Genomic DNA, 17,279 nt, shown 5'->3' on the forward strand with positions numbered 1-17,279 from the left:
CCCAAGTGATATTTATTATTGCTTGTAAACCATTTTCTGTTACTTGTGTTTGCAAAAGTAGCCAAATATTTTTAGGAGTATCTGGTTTGGCCTAAATAATACTTTCAGGGGAACTGAAGGAAAATTTGTAAAGATTTTATGTTGAAAAGTGTTCTGCAAAATAATATATTCGTTTGTGGATTAAGGCAATACACATTATGAGTTTAAATTACAATTTATTTTGTTGAGTTCCACACAAATTGCGAAATGTAATTTTATTCCTGTATTTCTATATTAAGGGGAATCCCACAAGCAGGGTCAAGATGCTGAAGACCTAGACACTACAAATGCTTTTAAAATGAAGAGCGTCTTTTTCCACAAATGTATTGTATTAGGAATATAATGGAAACTCTGGGCCACTCTCCACAGCGTCTACGTCTGTGTCATGAGGGTTCAGACTCGTCGTTTAGGTCTGTGTTATGAGGGTCTACAGTCGTCATTTAGGTTTGCATCATGCACGTAAACACTCGTCGTCTAAGTCTGCATCATGAGGGTCTGAACTATGGTCCCTCATAACGCAGACCTAGATTACAAGGGTGGACTGTCATGAAGCAAACATAGATGCCACGAAAAATGGCACTCGTCGTCTAAGTCTGCATCATGAGGGTCTGAACTATGGTCCCTCATAACGCAGACCTAGATTACAAGGGTGGACTGTCATGAAGCAAACATAGATGCCACGAAAAATGGCTCAGAGTCGCCATTGTATTCCCAGTACTATAGTTTTTAGATGAACTGGATACGAAACAAATGCTTCGATTTTGTTAAAATGCATTTTGGCAATTTAGAATGATTTTTCCAACTCTGAATGAATTCACAGAACCAGTAAAATACATCCTGGAAAAGTAGTTAAATATTTGTATAACTGGTGTCATACTTGGCTGAAACATACTAAAGTTAAAAAATCTAGACTTCCAAAATCTTAATTTGGTTCTCATTGCAGTACAGTGGTTATCAGGGGCGTAGATAATTTATTCTTCTGGGGAGGGAACCAATCTTCCTCTTGGGGGGTGGAGATTCACTTCTTTAGTACAAATATCCATCCATTTCAGTGTTGAAAACTGCAAGACATACTGCATTGCGTTCCACTAAAACAAAAAACACTATGTTCATGGGCTCAGGGTAGGGGGGGGGGGGGGTACCCCTGCCCCCCCCTCCCTTCCCCGTTATCTATGCTCCTGGTGGTTATCTGTAGCTTTTAGTGTACAAAGGAGCTCCATTTTCAGTGATTGTTCTGCTCGCTACACAAACCTGTTTGAGATGTGATCTGATGGTGGTTCGAATTGAGAATATCCAGTATTGAGAGATTGGGAAGTATCAAAGAAATATTTGACAACTAGCTGAAAACCCGGCGTTGCCTGGGCATTTATTTATTCCATACTCTCCTAGTCCATCTTCCTTCCCCTATTTTCTCTCTCTCCGTGTATTCCTCTCCCACTATCTCTCTGTTCACCTCCCCCCCCCCCCCATCCCTTGGCCCATCTCCCCTATCCTTCTCCTCGTCCTCTCTCTGTTGGACTCCACCACCTCAGGTCATCTCCTCTTCACCTATCTATGAAAACTCATATATAGCTGTCAACTTTTGTGGTGAACAATGGAGCAGTGTCAAAGTTTATTGCTAGGTAGCATTTATTGTAATATTTTTTGATACACAGCATTGATAGTTTTGTCTTCTGGTGCGTAAACAAATGATGTTGAAGGTGTCCCGACAGGGGAATATGCGACATACAATTGCCCATGTAAAAAACATGATTTTCAAGATTGATGCCACAAACATATAACTACTGCCCTTGTGATTTATCTATCGACATGGCAAATGCAAGCTGCATTGGAAATTATAACCATTTAAAGTCGAATGGCATGTCGGTCGGAATCATAGTGATACGAGGAATCAAACAGTCTTCACCTTTGTACTTTCCTTTTAAAATTGTGGCTTCGATTACGTTGTTCTTTAATTTCTTCACTGCAAGCCGGGTGCCATTACAAAGAGGTGGCTGGTTTGGCTCTGAGCACTAGGCGACTTATCTTCTGAGGTCATCAGTCGCCTAGAACTTAGAACTAATTAAACCTAACTAAGCCGGCCGGAGTGGCCGAGCGGTTCTAGGTGCTTCAGTCTGGAACCGCATGATGGCTACGGTCGCAGGTTCGAATCCTGCCTAGGGCGTGGGTGTGTGTGATGTGTTTAGGTTAGTTAGGTTTAAGTAGTTCTAGGGGGCTGATGACCTCAGATGTTAAGTCCCACAGTGCTGAGAGCCATTTGAACCAAACCTAAGGACATCACACACATCCATGCCTGAGGCAGGATATGAACCTGCGACCGTAACGGTTGCTCGGTTCCAGACCATAGCGTCTAGAACCGCATAGCCACTCCGGCCGACTGTAGTTGGTTTACCTTTCGCAACATAATGATTGCCGATCCGACTTATGCAGATTGGGAGGCGATAATCTGGGTAAATCCAGTGAATTTAAAAATTCTGCAGGATAGTTGACTACATCATCTTGGTTAGTAATGGAATAAACCGACTTGTATGTCATCACTTCACCAGGTATCATATTTTGAATCTGAAAATTCATTTCGTTAACATCAAGGTTTTTTGCAGCCAATATAACATGTTCGCTCAACCAAAAATGGTTTGCAACTGTTGAACGACATTTGCTGTGCGCTAATTGTCAAACACGATGACTGTGATGTGTCAGACATCTCTCAAAATTCAAAAAGATGATAGACATTTCGTTTAAAAAAATGTATGTATATATACATACACACACACACACACACACACACACACATATATACATATATATACACACACACACAGATATATATATATATATATATATATATATATATATAATGGAAGGAAACATTCCACGTGGGAATTCCCCCTAAGGTAAGTCTTTCCGCTCCCGGGATTGGAATGACTCCTTACCCTCTCCCTTAAAACCCACTTCCTTTCGTCTTCCCCTCTCCTTCCCTCTTTCCTGATGAGGCAACAGTTTGTTGCGAAAGCTTGAATTTTGTGTGTATGTTTGTGTTTGTTTGTGTGTCTATCGACCTGCCAGCGCTTTTGTTCGGTAAGTCACCTCATCTATATATATATATACACACACACTCCTGGAAATGGAAAAAAGAACACATTGACACCGGTGTGTCAGACCCACCATACTTGCTCCGGACACTGCGAGAGGGCTGTACAAGCAATGATCACACGCACGGCACAGCGGACACACCAGGAACCGCGGTGTTGGCCGTCGAATGGCGCTAGCTGCGCAGCATTTGTGCACCGCCGCCGTCAGTGTCAGCCAGTTTGCCGTGGCATACGGAGCTCCATCGCAGTCTTTAACACTGGTAGCATGCCGCGACAGCGTGGACGTGAACCGTATGTGCAGTCGACGGACTTTGAGCGAGGGCGTATAGTGGGCATGCGCGAGGCCGGGTGGACGTACCGCCGAATTGCTCAACACGTGGGGCGTGAGGTCTCCACAGTACATCGATGTTGTCGCCAGTGGTCGGCGGAAGGTGCACGTGCCCGTCGACCTGGGACCGGACCGCAGCGACGCACGGATGCACGCCAAGACCGTAGGATCCTACGCAGTGCCGTAGGGGGCCGCACCGCCACTTCCCAGCAAATTAGGGACACTGTTGCTCCTGGGGTATCAGTGAGGACCATTCGCAACCGTCTCCATGAAGCTGGGCTACGGTCCCGCACACCGTTAGGCCGTCTTCCGCTCACGCCCCAACATCGTGCAGCCCGCCTCCAGTGGTGTCGCGATAGGCGTGAATGGAGGGACGAATGGAGACGTGTCGTCTTCAGCGATGAGAGTCGCTTCTGCCTTGGTGCCAATGATGGTCGTATGCATGTTTGGCGCCGTGCAGGTGAGCGCCACAATCAGGACTGCATACGACCGAGGCACACAGGGCCAACACCCGGCATCATGGTGTGGGGAGCGATCTCCTACACTGGCCGTACACCACTGGTGATCGTCGAGGGGACACTGAATAGTGCACGGCACATCCAAACCGTCATCGAACCCATCGTTCTACCATTCCTAGACCGGCAAGGGAACTTGCTGTTCCAACAGGACAATGCACGTCCGCATGTATCCCGTGCCACTCAACGTGCTCTAGAAGGTGTAAGTCAACTACCCTGGCCAGCAAGATCTCCGGATCTGTCCCCCATTGAGCATGTTTGGGACTGGATGAAGCGTCGTCTCACGCGGTCTGCACGTCCAGCACGAACGCTGGTCCAACTGAGGCGCCAGGTGGAAATGGCATGGCAAGCCGTTCCACAGGACTACATCCAGCATGTCTACGATCGTCTCCATGGGTGAATAGCAGCCTGTATTGCTGCGAAAGGTGGATATACACAGTACTAGTGCCGACATTGTGCATGCTCTGTTGCCTGTGTCTATGTGCCTGTGGTTCTGTCAGTGTGATCATGTGATGTATCTGACCCCAGGAATGTGTCAATAAAGTTTCCCCTTCTTGGGACAATGAATTCACGGTGTTCTTATTTCAATTTCCAGGAGTGTATATATATAAAGACGCACATGGAAATATTCAAAAACCTTCTCCATGGAAACATGCGTACATGAGCCAACTTTCATGGTAACCTGCAAACGATCTCAAAATCTTTTGTAAGGTACTCTATTCCATGCACTGTCCGAAATATTGTGGTCAGTGATGTTCCTCTTGATGGTCAAGTGTGCAAAATTTCTTCAAGATCCGAATAAAACTGTAGGTTGGTGTAGAAGTGTGTAAGTAAAGTACCCTCCGCCATGCACCATTCGGAATTTTAAGCAGACAGCGCCCTTCATCCTGCTTTGAATATCAAGTGTGCCAAATTTCATCAAGATCGGAATAACAATGTACAATTTGTCGAATTCTGTTAGGTAAAGTAACCTCTGCCATGCACCCTACGAAATTTTATGTAGACTGTGACCTTCCTCTTGGTTTCAAGGTATAGTTTGCAAAATTTCATCAAGATTTTATGCAATACAAACACACGGACACAATGAAAATGCACTTTCAGTTTTTCTCAAATTTTCCAATTTTTCTGTTGATTTTCCAAAAATTTTATTTCGTGAAAACCTTGTCCTGAGAATTACAAACACAGCAAAAAGAAATAAGCCAAATTGGTCCAGCTGTTCTCGAGTTTTATGCTTATCAACACATTTGGCAATTCATTTTTATTTATATAGATAATAAGCCCGAAATATACGCGTAAAGGAAGAATGTGCAAGTAAAACCCAATATTTTTTTGACCTGAAATTAGAGGGAAACATTCCACGTGGGAAAAATATATCTAAAAACAAAGATGATGTAACTTACCAAACGAAAGTGCTGGCATGTTGATAGACACCAAACTCTTTGCCTTTCCAAATGTCTGCTTGTGTCTGTGTATGTGCAGATGGATATATGTGTGTGTGCGAGTGTATACCTGTCCTTTTTTCCCCCTAAGGTTAGTCTTTCCACTCCCGGGATTGGAATGACTCCTTACTCTCTCCCTTAAAACCCACATCCTTTCGTCTTTCCCTCTTCTTCCCTCTTTCCTGATGAAGCAACCATTGGTTGCGAAAGCTTGAATTTTGTGTGTATGTTTGTGTTTGTTTGTGTGTCTATCGACATGGCAGCGCTTTTGTTTGGTAAGTCACACACACACACAAATTTGAAGCTTTTGCAACCCATGGTTGCTTCATCAGGAAAGAGTCTCTCCTTCTTTCTTTCCTGATGAAGCAACCGTGGGTTGCAAAAGCTTGAAATTTGAGTGTGTGTTTGTGTGTTTTTTATTGTCTCCTATCAACATACCAGCGCTTTCATTTGGTAAGTTACAGCATCTTGATTTAGAGTTTATCTTTTGGTGCTCAGGTAAAATAAAGACTTTTAATTAATGTTCATAATATGACAATGACGTGAGCAAACTAAATGGCTGCGTAGCGCAGCTCAGCAATAATATGGGCAGGCAAGCAAGTTTCCCGCAGCCTGCCCAGGTTGGGTTCCGCTTGGCTTGGCTGGGAGTGAAGCAGCCTGCCCGTTCTGTTGACAACGCGCGGCGGCCTGCCCGCCTGGCCATCGGGCAAGCATGGGCGGGTTAAAAGCGGAACATGTACACCACTGGCTGGATACCACATGATCAAGTGTGTGGAATCTAGCTCAATATTTCCCCTACATACCAACTTGATGAGTGCCTGACTAACCCAACTACTTCATGGGGGAGCAGGCAGAAATGATGGCCAGAAAATTAGCAGCATCATTCACACCGAATATGACTCTCTCTAACCCAGTATTCACACTTGAAATGAACCAGGAGATTACAATTCTTGGCGCCCAGCCCACTTGTAATAAAATCGGACATGCTAGCACATACTTCATCACATGGGCTATTAAGCACACCTCAGCCAGAAAAGGCCTATGTCTTGATGGCATTAAACATTGTGTCCTCAAAGTGTTCATCAGTAAGGCTGTAGAATACTAACACACATCATGAATGCCATCTTACAACACCAGCACTTTCCTGTCTTTTGGAAGGTGGCCTTGGTCCTGATGTTCAGGAATCCAGAGGAAAACTACTCCCTCTCACAAAATTACTGATCCCTCAGCTTGCTGAGCTCACTTAGCATTATTGCTGAGAAGGTGATTCTAAAAGACTCATTAGGCACTGCATCAATAATGACATCCTGAGACCAGAATCACCATTCTACAATATGACAATCCTTCTCGTAGTTGAACACATAACAAATGGATACAACACAAACAAAGCAATGAGGGCTGTGTTATTAGACATCGAAAAAGCCTTTGATCATCTATGCCATAGCAGCCTCATTTGCAAGCTCAGCAATGCTGGGTTCCCTGACAGAGTCACACATCTCTTACGCTCATACCACACCAACAGAAGTTTGAACACTGTCATTCAGGGTAAACAATCAGCACTACCCAGTATACAAGCCATAGCACCCGAAGGCACCATACTTAGGCCTCTCTTATCCAATCTCTACATTAACAAGTTTCAAGGCACACACAGCACAACTGTTTCCATCTATGCAGATGATCCTGCCATTTTAGTGCAAGGCTGGAAACCATCAAACAACTCATGACTACAGACAGCACACAGAACTGTAGAACCTTGGATGGAGAAATGGCATATCAAAGTTAATGTTGGCAAGTATGAGGCAGTTTCATTCATATGTAGACTGGAACAAATGCACAAACATCAACACTGTAGATAAATCACACTACATGCATGCCCAACACATTTTTGTTAAAAAAGTCAGATATCTGGCTGCACCGGAAACTGACATAGGGGTACACGTACAACATGGCACTAACAAAGCATACATGGGGCCCAAACAAGTGAAACTTATGCTTATCAGGCAAAGCATATTGAACACAGGGGGAAGTCAACATACATGCAGCTCCAACATGTCTGCACCTCCTGCAGATCATACGGAAGCAATTATCCAAGACACATACACACCATGGGCTTACATAACATAATTTCATCTTGATATTCTAATCAAAATCATGAGACACTCAAACAACCTCTTCATCCTGAATCAGGGGAACTATGACCACAACTGTAGGTGGAATCAAAATTACCCGAAAACACTTTTCTGTAAGGGAAACTAAACACCTATAACAAGCTTAAATTAAGCACACAAACATTGCAGTTTTGATGAACCCCTCTAGAACCTCTAAATGAAAGCAAATCTGAATGGCACCACCAGCTGTACCCATATAGCCTACCAAATAATACAGAAAGGGAAACCAAATACACAGAACAAAAACAAACCCCGCATGTTCCTACACAATGAGCAGCCAATTTATGACCAATTGACCACTCAGATGATGACATGGCATATTACAAGTATGCTGACGCTGCCAGCAGCTGGCCCAGGAGACATCACCAGACATCAGCTATAATGATAATACCTCTCTGCTAACTTTTCCCAACACCCACACATGAAATATCGTTGCTGGCACAAATTTGCCAGCAGCTGTACTAAATGTCCAGATCATCAAGGACTAATACAGTCCTTGATGCATCCTGTTGTATGGACATCATAGACCAACATCCTGTGGCTCAGAGATCAGCATACTATTCCTTTGCAGAGGCTGTGGTAGAACTTTTTGCAATGGTCACCATGCTAGTGAGATCATGGAGGGGTTCCACTTCTGATGCCTGTGTGTGTGTGTGTGTGTGTGTGTGTGTGTGTCAGTGCATTCTGCTCACTGCCTACAGCCACCTGTTATGGTGTGGAGGTAACTTTACACTCCACAGTGTCCATAAGGTGTAGTTTGTCATGAATGTGGTGTTGGTTAATGCTATAAGCTGTCTCCAAAGTTGAGAAGGTGGTTGGTGCCTAAATGTTCATCATAAATAACTTTGAACAATTGCCATTCCAGCATCCTGGCAAGGTGCTGGAGGAGCACTGACATTGCCATGTCGTATTTGTTGGTAGCAGGGGGCAACAAAACAATGTCACTGATAATGCTAGCATGCTCTCCTTTGTTGTTCAGTAATATGGCAAACTTCGTGCTGTCATCATAAATATCACGGTTGTAGAGAATCCACTCAACAGTAGTGAACCTCAACGCTGATTATTTCAGGTGTAAAGGTGATAGTTTGGTCTGTGCGTTGTGGTGAACAAGACTGTCATCAAAATGCTGGTATGAATGTGGTATCATAGCTGCTCAGAGAGCAGCAATGGATGAGCTCTCATGGGATGGATGCAATGTGGAATGAAATCCTGCAAAAGTGTATGTGCGTGATCCGACCAGATGGACTCCATGTGGCAGTGTAACAGGTTTGGTGGAATTGTACATGGCTCAGGAGGCAAGACAGATCTGAGCTACATGGCACTGTATCTGTTTGTGACAGTTTGTTGAAAAGCATCTTACTGCTATGCAAACAAATTGCATTCATCACCAAAGCTGACACGAAGATCAGTAGGCATTTCACATTGTTCAGACTGATGAGGTGGTATAGTTGACACTCCCAGTACTGTACAGAAACTGTCACTTTCAGGTTTTACAAAAGGCAAAATTTATTCCCATTTGTAAAGGGACATCTCTAGCATTACTTTTCCTCAACAGAAGTTATCGATACCAAAAATATGTACGAATTTTGAATGGGTTAATATTATCTCAGCTGTTTTTCTAAAATAATTTCATATGATTTTGTATACCATGTGTTATAATTCAAGCTAAAATCAGTGAAAAGAAATTACTTTATTTTCTGTTTTACAATTGATATGTACTAGCTCTGAAGGTATAGTTGAAATTATTTTCTTTTAGAAACATTTGAAATTATGAAATATTTGGCACATTTAAAATTTCTATTGTTAATTATGCACCAGTTATTAAATATATTTCTGGATTCATTTACAAAATAATTATAGAAATTAATAGAAATTCATTTGTCAAGAGAACTTGTAAACCCTTCAGAATATTGCTGTTACCGCAAAGTGAGGTAGTAGTGTGCATGCCTTTGAAATGATTTTTATATTCTGGAAGAACAATGCAGTTTTCAGCTTTGTTGAAGTGGAAATTGTAAAGACAGTGTGACTTGGAAAAATGTGAGAGAATAAAATTGACATGAAAACAGAAATTACAGAGCAGGGTTACTTCAAAAATTATTATGTCAATTGGAACTATGAGAAGCCATAACGTCAAAAATTTCAGCTTCAAGAGTCAGCCCCTAGATGTTAAGAACTGGAGCCAACTATGAGAAAGGAAGATAAGCAAAAAGTTTATTGTAAATCTTACTCCTCTCGAAGCTTATTAAAAGAGTTAACCACAAAGACAGAGATAGTTAACAGATTTTTTGAGGGAGGGGTAGATTACACATTGATGTTAAGAACTAAAGTGAACACTACAGAAGTCACTGTCTTCAATTCATATTACTCCAGAACTATAGCTGTGAGACAGTTCCATTGTTGTTAAGTAAGAAGATAAGACAAAGTACACAGGATAATCCATAGTAGGTACTGACTTTTGTTGAAGGATCACCAATGCAGTGAGGACACAGGTGAGGCTGCTCCAGATAAAATTACTGGGATCACCAGTGTTGAATAAATATTCTTTATCACATGGAATCAAAATGAGTGTGCATATGGGACAAATGTATTGACAGTTATGGTGATTATTTTTTAAATAATTAATAATATTATAAAAAGGATCGATAGCTACCTACTATAAAGATGACACATTGTGTTGCAGACTGGCACGATGAACAGACACTTACAAATAAGCTTTCAGCCAAAGCTTCTTCAGAAAAGAGAAAGGCATACACATTCACACAAGCAACCACACCTCACACACACACGACCACTACCTCCAACCAGACTGTAACAGAAACGCACAGAATAGGAGCAACAATCCAGACCAAGGGAGGGGACAGGGAGGGGTAGCATGATGTGTGTGCAGGAAATGGAGCTGGTTCTGTCTGGCAGAGCATGAAGGGATTGGAGGTGGCAGGACTGGGCTGATAGGTGCAGTGTCAGAAGGCTATAATGCTGTGGTGGAGGGAGAGGAGGGGGAAAGATGGGGAGTGAAAGAAGAGGATCAGAGAAGAGGAAAAGACTGATGGATGTGCCAACAGAGAGCAGTGAACGATAAGGGTGAGGAAGGGCAAACTGTGATGAGGTGACAGGATACTGGGAGGCGGAGAGGGGGGGGGGGGGGGGGGGGACAAACAGTTGGGTGGAGGCTGTGAGGGCAGTAGGTTACTGTAGGTTGAGGCCTGGTGATTTCAGGAGCAGAGAATGTGTTGTAAGGGTAGCTCCCTTTTGAGCAGTTCAGAAAAGCTGGGGGTGCAGAGTAGGACCCAGATGGCCCAGGTTATGAAGCACCCATTGATATCAAGTGTGTTAAAGTACAGCTGCATGCAGTGCCACAAGGTGGTCTACTTTGCTCTTGGCCACAGCCTGGCAGCGGCCATTCATCATCATGGACGGCCAGTTGGTTATACCGGCAGCCACACTGTGAATGCTGTTCTCAAAAAAGGGATGAGTTGGTTGAAATTTGTAAGCAGCTGGAAATCACCCTGATTACTGTCAAACGATTGGCAGCTGCTGCCAATCAGTGTGTTGGAAGAGCTCTTGAGTGTCATGTACCTGTGATACCTATACCAGAGATACCTCAAGTACTACCCTCTCCTGTGGATCCTGTCTCCTCTGCAGAAAGTACAGGATCTATCACTTGACTGTGAGAGGCATGTTAATTGAAGATCTAGGCATCTTGTACACGTTGGACAGGGACCATTGAGGACTCAGGGCATTGTACTGATCTCCCTAACCAACAAGTTTGAGGTGCTGTCTTTCACTCAAACTGAGACTGAGATAGTGAGACTCACTTCACCCGTTTTGGGGAAACCTGTTTTGTCCATGGTCAGGAGAAGGCAAACACAAAAGGGTAGGGGTCTATTAACCATCCTTAGGGAAATGGCAGCAAGGGCCAAGAAAGGACACTAGGTGCACTCAGTGTGTATGTCTCGTTCAACATGTTGAAGAGGCTATTCTGGCAACCATTGAGGGAACAGGGTGCAACCAGCTGCAGATTGTGGCACATGTTGGAAGAAATGATGTCTGTCATCTGGGCTTCGAGGTCATTCTTGGGTCATTCCAGTGACTGTCAGAGAAGGTTGAGAAGGCCCTCTTAACGTGTGGAATTTCAATGAAGCTCACAATTTGCAGCATTGTCCCCAGAACTGATCATGACTCTTTGGTTCTGAGTCAAGTGGAAGGACTGAACCACATACTTTGAAGGATCTGTGACAAGCTAGGCTGTGACTTCCTGGACTTGTGCCATAGGTTGTGAATTGTACGGTCCACCTAGATAGGTCAGGTGTGCACTACCCATCATAGCCTACTACTCAGGTAGCTCATTGTGTGTGGAGTATGCACAAGGGTTTTTTAGATTAGGTGACTCTCCATCCAATCCAGATCACAATAGCTGTAGGAAACCCAGAAGTATCAGTGTAAGATTGAAAGAAATGCCTCCCATAGGTGAGAGTATTAAAATCCTAGTGATAAACTGCCAAAGCATTCTTAATAAAGTGCCAGAGTTCGAAGATCTCATGACAAGCAGTGAAGCTCACATAACACTAGTTACAGAAAGCTGGTTGAAACCTGAAATTGATAGCAATGGTATTTTTGGGGAAAATTTAAGAGTATATCAAAAGTTAATTTAGTTTAAATAATTAACAGCCTCAGTTGCACTATTTGACCTAGAATTTACCTAGGTTTCAGTTGGGATTACCCAACCTTCTTCAGAATAACAGTAACTACCGTTTGTCCATAGTGGACATCGTCAAGCTAAAACTACAAATCCATAAGTTATCATCAGACTATAAAACTTTTCTGGAACTGCCTCAGCCCCACTTCGCGAACGCGATGCGGCAGCCACGAGTGCTGTATTGGAACTATGGACAAACGGTACTTACTGTTATTCTGAAGAAGGTTGGGCTATCCCGACTGAAACCTAAGTAAATTCTAGGCAAACGGTGCAACTGAGGCTGTTAATTATTAAAATTAATATTTACACAGTTGCTGACAGGGCCATAAAATGTTGAAGATACTTAAGTAAATCAAAAGGGTAGGCAAATGGGAAGTGGAGGTGGTGTATTTGTCATAGTAGACAAGAAACTCAAGTGCACCAAGATAGAAATTGAAGCTGCATGTGAGATTGTTTGGGCAAGACTAAGTATCAGGAGAGAGCATAAAATGATAATTGGATTCTTATAATGCCCACCAGACTCATCTCCTGGTGTAACTGTAGACTTTAGAGAAAACCTCAGTTCAGTAGTATGTGAGCTCTGCAACCATAGTATAATCATTGGTGAAGACTTTAGCATCCATAATTAATTGGGAAAATTACAGTTTTGTTAGTGGTGAGCTTGATAAGACATCCTATGAAATTTTACTAAATGCCTTCTCTGAAAACTAGCTAGAGCAAGTAGTTACGAGCCTCACCCAAGATGGAAATATATTGGACCTAATGGTAACTGGTCCACACTGACACTTGTATCAGTGACCATGACACGGTTGTGGCAGCAAGGATTACCAAAGTACAAAGGGCAACTAAAATAAGCAGAAAGATATATATCTTCCGTAAACTAGATAAAAACTCAGCAGTGTCATATCTCAATGTGGAAATTGAAACTTTCAGCACAGGGCAAGAGCATGTAGAGGAATTCGGGCTCAAGTTTAAAAGAATAGTTGACCATGCACTGGATAGATATTTACCAAGTAGAACAGTTAATAATGGGAGGGAACCTCCATGGTACACAGTCACTATACAGAAACTTCTAAAGAAAAAGAGACTACTGTATGATAGGTGTAAAATACAGAGTAGTGCGGTAGATAGAGAGATACTGAATGAAACACATTTGGTTGTTGAGAGAGCAATGTGTGATGCCTTCAATGACTACCGTAGCAGAATATTGTCAAGCCATATTTCTCATAACCCAAGGAAATTCTGGCCATATGTAAAGGCTGTTAGTGGCACCAAAGTTAGTGTCTAGTCCCTAGCGAATGACACAGCAACTGAAACTGAGGGTAGCAAAGCAAAAGCTGAAATGCTTCACTTCATTTTCAAATGTTTCTTTACAAAAGAAAACCCAGGAGAATTGCCCCAATTTAATCCTCATACCACTGGAATGATGAATGAAATAAGTATTAGTGACAGTAGTGTTGAGAAACAGGTGAAACTGTTAAAACTGAACAAAGCTCCAGGCCCCAATGAAATTACTGTCAGATTATATACTGAATCTGCAGATGAGTTAGTGCCTCTTCTAACTATAAACTATCATAGATCCCTTGAACAAAAAGCCACACTCAGTTCTAGGAAAAAGGCAAAGGTTACACCTGTCTACAAGAAGGCAGTAGAAGTCATCCACAAAACTACTGTTGAATATCCTTGACATCAATTTGTTGTAGAATCTTAGAACATATTCTAAGCTCAAACAGAATGAGGCATCTTGAACAGAATGACCTCCTCAATGGATTTTGTAAATATCAGTCATGTGGAACCCAACTCACGCTTTTCTTACACGACATACTGAAGGCATTGGATCAAGGAAACCAGATACATGGCTTCTTGTCAGAAGTTTGATCAAGTGGGGTATCAAGTGAAATTTGTGACTGGATTGAGGAAATTTTGGTAGGGAGGACACAACATGTTTTCTTTGATGGAAAGTCATCATTAGATGTAGAAGTAACTTTGGGTGTGCCCCAGGGAAGTGTGCTGGGACCCTTTCTGTTCATATTGTATATTAATGACCTTGCAGCAATATTAATAGTAAAATCAGGCTTTTTGCAGATGATGCATTTATGTATCAGAGAGGAGCTGCATGTTCAGTCAGTTCTTGATAAGATTTCAACATGGTGCAGAGATTGGCAGCTCACTCTAAATGTTCAGAAATGTGAAATTTTGCATTTCACAAAACAAAAAAAATGTAGTATCCTACCACTATAATATCAATGAGTCAGTGTTGGAATCAGCCAACTCAAACAAATACCTATGTGTAACACTTTATAGGGATATGAAATGGAATTATCACACATATTCAGTTGTGGGCAAAGCAAGTGGCAGACTTCAGTTTATTGGTAGAATACTGGGGAAGTGCAATTAGTCTACAAAGGAGAGTGCTTACAAATCACGCGAGTGACCAGTTCTAGAATATTGCTCAAGTGTGCGGGACCAAATCCAGATAGAACTGACAGGGGATATTGAATGTGTACAGAGAAGGACAGCACAAATGTTCACTGTTTAATCCATGGGAGAGTCTCATGAAGATACTGAGGGAACTGAACTGGAAGACACTTGAAGATAGATATGAACTATTCCAGAGAAGTCTATTAACAAAGTTTCAAGATCCAGCTTTAAATGATGGCTCTAGGAATATACTACAACCTCCTACATATCGCTCACAAAGAGATCATGAAGATAAGATTAGAATAATTGCTGCACACACAGAGGCATTCAAACAATCATTCTTCCTATGGTCCATATGTGAATGGAACAGGAAGAAACCCCAATAACTGGTATGATGGGACATGCCCTCTGCCATGCACCTCACATTGATTTGCAGAGTATAGATGTAGATGTAAATGTAGATATATAAAACAATGAACAATGACTGCAGCACACTTTGTATATAACATGGCTGCTTTCACAGGTGTCCCAGCTTCTGATAACCCCATGACAGGACTAGAATAGGCAGTGCTGGGTGGGTGCTTTAGGAAGGGCTTCACCTGTGCCTTCTACAGAGATATCATCCCTGTGTCAAAGGCTTGTGATTGAGGGGGCATTAAGATGAACTAGGATTTTGTGGAGGTTGACTGGGCAATGGAACACCGCTTTAGGAGTGGTTGGAAGGATCTTGGTTAGGATGTCCCTAATTTTGGGGCATAATGATAACAAAGTCCTGATGAAGGATGTGGTTCAGTTGTTCCTGTCTGGAATGGTATTTGGTGATGAAGGGGCTGCTCCTTTGATACTGGTTCTTGGGGGTGATGGGAGGACTGGGTGTGTGCAGGGCTATTACGCAGGGACTCTATTTGCAGTTTACAACTGGAGAACAGTGTCTGTCTGTGAAGACTTTTAGGCCTTTGTGAGACCTTCAGTATACTGGACTTGGGAGCTCCCACCACTGCAGATATGCCATCCCTGAATGACCAGGACGTATGGGAGGGATTTTTTGGTGTGGAAAAGATGAAAGCTATCAAAATGCAGGTACTATTGGTTATTATTCGGTTTAATGTGGAAAGAGGTGTGGATGGAGCTATCAGAAAGGAGACGATCAATGTCCAGGAAGGTGGCTTGCTTGGTTGAAGACGACTAAGTGAAGTGAATGGGAGAGAAGATGTTGAGGCTGTGAAGGAATGAGGATAGGGTATCTTGGCCCTGGGTGCTGATCATGAAGATATCATCAATGAATCTGAACAGTACCACGAGTTTGGGATTTTGGTAGCCTAGCATGGTTTCCTCTAAGTGGTCCATGGACAGGTTGGCATATGAGGGTGCCAAGCAGGTGTTCATAGTTGTGCTGCAGATTTGTTTGTATATGCTACAGTTAATAAGTTGTATGAGGTGTGAGGTCATGGGTTTGGAGTCTAAAGGACTTTGGAAGAGGTAGTGTTCAATAGGAGCAAGACCATGGGCATGAGAGCTGCTGGTGTACAGGGAAGTGGCATCAACAGTAACGAGTAGGGATCCAGGAGGTACAAGGGTGGGGATGGTGGAGAGTCAGTGAAGAATGAGGTTGGTGTCTTTTATATGGGAGACTAGAATTTGGGCAATAGGTTGGAGATGTTGATCAACGAGAGCCAAAATTCTTTTAGTGGGAGTGCGGTTACCAGCTACAATAGGGTGTCCAGTATTCTTGGGTTTGTGGATTTTGAGGAGCATGTAGAAGAAGTGTGTGTGGGGCATCATATGAGTGACAAGTTAATCACATTCACGGGAGATGTTTTGGGAAGAGCCCAAGGCTTTCAGCAGGAATTGGAAGTTATGTTGAAATTTTGGGAGAAGATCACACTGGCTAAGTTTGTAGAGGGTGGTAAGGGGGGAAAATCATGGTTGGATCATGTGAAACGGGAAAGGGAATGGTTCAATGATAGAATTAGGATGGCTTTGGTCAGAAGGATTCATGGCAAAGTAGTATTTCCACTGCAGGAATTGGGAGTAGGGGAGCAGGTCTTTGACAAGTCCAATATGGTTAAATTTTGGTGTAGGGCTGAAGATTTTGGTAGAAAGGTTAACAACAGTATTCTGGGACTGTTTCAGCTCCTGATTTAGTGGAGTCTTGCAAGGGAGTTTTGAGGGATGTGGCAAATTAGAAAGGTCAGCTAGGCAAGGTCTGAGTGCTATGAGGGGTTGGCATGGAGGAATGCTGTGGGTGGGATAGGGGTTCAGTGATGGTGCCCTATGGTGACAGTAGGACATCAGTAGGTAGGATAACATATGGAGGTGATATCTAGAATGCTCCATCACATGCTGGAGAGCAAGAGATCCAATTTCAGCAACGTGATGTATGTAGTATGGATTGCTCAGTAGCACTGTCTTATGGAGGGAGAAAGCTGATTCTGTGTTGTCTGTGCCATGGGGATGTGTTTGTGTAGAACCACTTTTCTCTCCTACACTGCCCCTCCACAGCCTCCTGATGCTGTGCCTGTCAGCCCTGTCCTGCTACATCTAGTCCTCGCAAGCTCTACCAGGCAGCACTGACTGTGCTTCC

The sequence above is a fragment of the Schistocerca serialis genome, chromosome 2, assembly GCF_023864345.2.
Source record: "Schistocerca serialis cubense isolate TAMUIC-IGC-003099 chromosome 2, iqSchSeri2.2, whole genome shotgun sequence".
NCBI classification, from domain to species: domain Eukaryota; kingdom Metazoa; phylum Arthropoda; class Insecta; order Orthoptera; family Acrididae; genus Schistocerca; species Schistocerca serialis.